Raw genomic sequence first — 3,056 nt, 5'->3', positions numbered from 1 at the left:
CATTCACTGATTTACCTCCAATGTAAGGGTTCCTGCAATACACATAGGATTATAGATTGAGAAAAGACTATCTGGTAGATCTTTAAATAAAAAAAATAGGCAGAATTGAGTTATACTTATAACAGCCAAGTCCTGAGTGATTTAGTAAATAGATTAAAGATGAATTTAATGGATACTGGCTGGCTATTGAGGAATACAGAGGGAAACTTCTCAAAGGGGCTTTTCTGTGTTGACAAGATATATTTTACATAGGCCTATTTGAGGGGAGGAGGATAGTTTATTATTGTTTATTTTATTTTTCCAGTAGATGTTCAGATGTTTTTAGACACTGTAGAGTGAAAGAATTAGAGAAAGGAAGAGTAAAGTAAAGGAAGGTATGATTGTTTTTTAAGGAATTTATTTTGAGTTAAAGAATAAATGGTTGTGGAGTCTATATAGAAAATATAAGTGATAATGACATGTTGGCTAGTTAGAGTTCATAAATACAAAATGTTAGGTTTTTTGTATCTAAATAATTTATAAATTATTTAGTTTAATATTTTCATTTTCTTAATTTAGACAACATTTAAATTAACATAAATACAAACTACTCCCCTTTCATTCCTTATCGTGGTGAGTTCATATAACCTTTACCTGAAATGAAAAAAATTATTTCCCTATAAAATCCCCAATTTCATAAATGAGGAAATTGAAGTTTAGTGATCATACCTTTAGTAAAGGGAGAATCAGGATTACAGTCTAATTCTATCTTACTCCAATATTTATATTCTTTTTATCAGACCACTTCCTCACCTATAAAATAGAGTTTCGTTTGAGTGATTCCAAAGAGCCTTTTAAATACTGATGTGTCTTTTGTTTCTTAGAGTTAAACCAGAAGTACAGAAAAATAATCACACGCATGTGAAAGAGACACATGATACTGAAAAGGTCAGCCCATTGGACAGAATTGACTTTCCAATACCAAGCAGTTTCTTCTCACTCTTAGAATGTGTTTGCATGCACACCTACCTATACCACAGTTAGCACTTCTTATGGTCAAATCAGCAAACACTATCTTAAACATTCCTTAGGAAGAAATATAGAGCAGAAAGTACCTATGAATGGGCATTCATGAGCCCCTTGAAATTGCATGAAGTTTTTTATAGGTGTAGTTTTTCATAGCTTTCATCAGATTCTCAAAGACAATGGTTCCCATAATATGGTCCCTGGACCAACAGCATGAGCATCACTTGGAACATTGTTAGAAATATAAACTCTTTAGCCCATTAAGTGATTCTGATGCACATAAAATGAGAACCACTGCTCAAAGGTAATACAGAAACTTAAATGTATTTCAGAAAGTGAGTGTGGCAACTAGAAATTACTGTTAGCCCATAATTAGGAAAAACAACTGTTCAGAGATTTTAGAATCAAATTGGATTCAGAAATACTAATAATAGGGGAATTTGGGTGAATATAGAGAAGTTATTAAGGATCCACGCATTGGAAGGTGGTCTTAGTCTGAGAAAGGAAGCAGCATTCATAGGAGTTGGGAAAGGAAGTACCTGAGTGGGTAGAGAACATAGGTAGGTACACATAGAGAAAGGACAGCTTCCTACAAAAGAAGGGCATGGCACACGCAGCCTTTAACACATGGTAGAACTTGTTAAATATTCACTGAATGGATGTAGGCTATAGGGGAGAATTAGAGATCTCTTCCTTTTTAAGGTAGCCTCCAGATGCTTTCAAAACACAATTGATGCCCGGCTGGTGTACTTCAGTGGTTGAGCGTCAACCTATGAACCAGAAGGTCATGGGTTCGATTCCCAGTCAGGGCACATGCCTGAGTTGTGGGCTCGATCCCCAGTGGGAGCGGGCGCTGGAGGCAGCCAAACAATCATTCTCTCTCATCATTAATGTTTCTATCTCTCCTCTCTTCCTCTCTGAAATCAATTAAACAAACAACATAATTGCTGCTAGAACTTGGATTCTGTGTAGTAGCTTAGGGATACGGTTTTGTATCCAGGGGGCAGGGCAGTCAGGTGGGTCACTGTTTTTCAGGTCTTAACACTGTTTAGAATAGGTGCAAAAGAATGTAGGTAACTACTTAATATTTTCAGGAGCATAGTACTATAGCCAGAGAGGACACTAGCATGTCCTAAAGCTGGGAATGGCAGGAAAATGGAGTATGTAGTGTTTTAAGCCAAAGACAGCCAGTACCTGGGTGTTGTGTTTGGATATCTTCTGAGGTGCTTGATAGGAAGTGGATCTATGTTGAGGGATAAGGATGGATGAGAACAAAAAACGAATTGGAGAGATGGATTGAGAATGTTGAAGCAGATCTAACTTTAAACTTTGGTCTCCTGTGCTTTGGGTTTTAGAAGATGTAATAATATTAATGTTATTAAAAGATGTCAAATTCAATAACATTAACATTACTATTACACTTAATTTATTATTTGTATTACTCCAAACATACTTTATTAAAGGTTAAACCAGAATGTCTTCCTACCTTGAAAACTTTCCAACCAAAGTTGTTTGGCTCTTTTCCCAGCTGGCCTGTTTCTTTGTTGACAATGGCTAGACATATGGAGGTTTTTCTGATACTTCTAATAGGCAGGAAAGTATGCTGTACAGTAGGGTGTGGCAGCCATTGGCATGTGAAGCAGTTTCCTGTGATGTTTGAACCTCTAAAATTGCCCGAGGAGCATAGAGAGCATAGCTAGGCCATTATTGAGCTCCCAGAATTGCAACTCTTGATGAGTCTCTGTAGATCACACTTAATCTTCTAAAGCCATGGTATGGGATGCCCAGAGACTTACGTTGATAATTTATATAGAAAAGGATATTGGCATGATCTCTTTTAACCTTCTGAGTGTTGGTACAAGAACAAAGGAATTATTACTGTCTAAATAAAACTTCCTTAGCTTCTGTGCCTCTCTCTACTGATCGGCAAACTTATTGGTAGGAGGGTTAATATCTTTTGTTATTAGTTCCAGCTCATGTTAACAGACATATATTTGATTTTTTTTTAAGCCCCAGGGGGGAGTGAAGATATTTTTTCTATTGATGTTTAT

Source organism: Myotis davidii, unplaced genomic scaffold, assembly GCF_000327345.1.
Source record: "Myotis davidii unplaced genomic scaffold, ASM32734v1 scaffold332, whole genome shotgun sequence".
Classification (NCBI taxonomy): Eukaryota; Metazoa; Chordata; class Mammalia; order Chiroptera; family Vespertilionidae; genus Myotis; species Myotis davidii.
Note: the sequence above shows the minus strand (reverse complement) of the source record.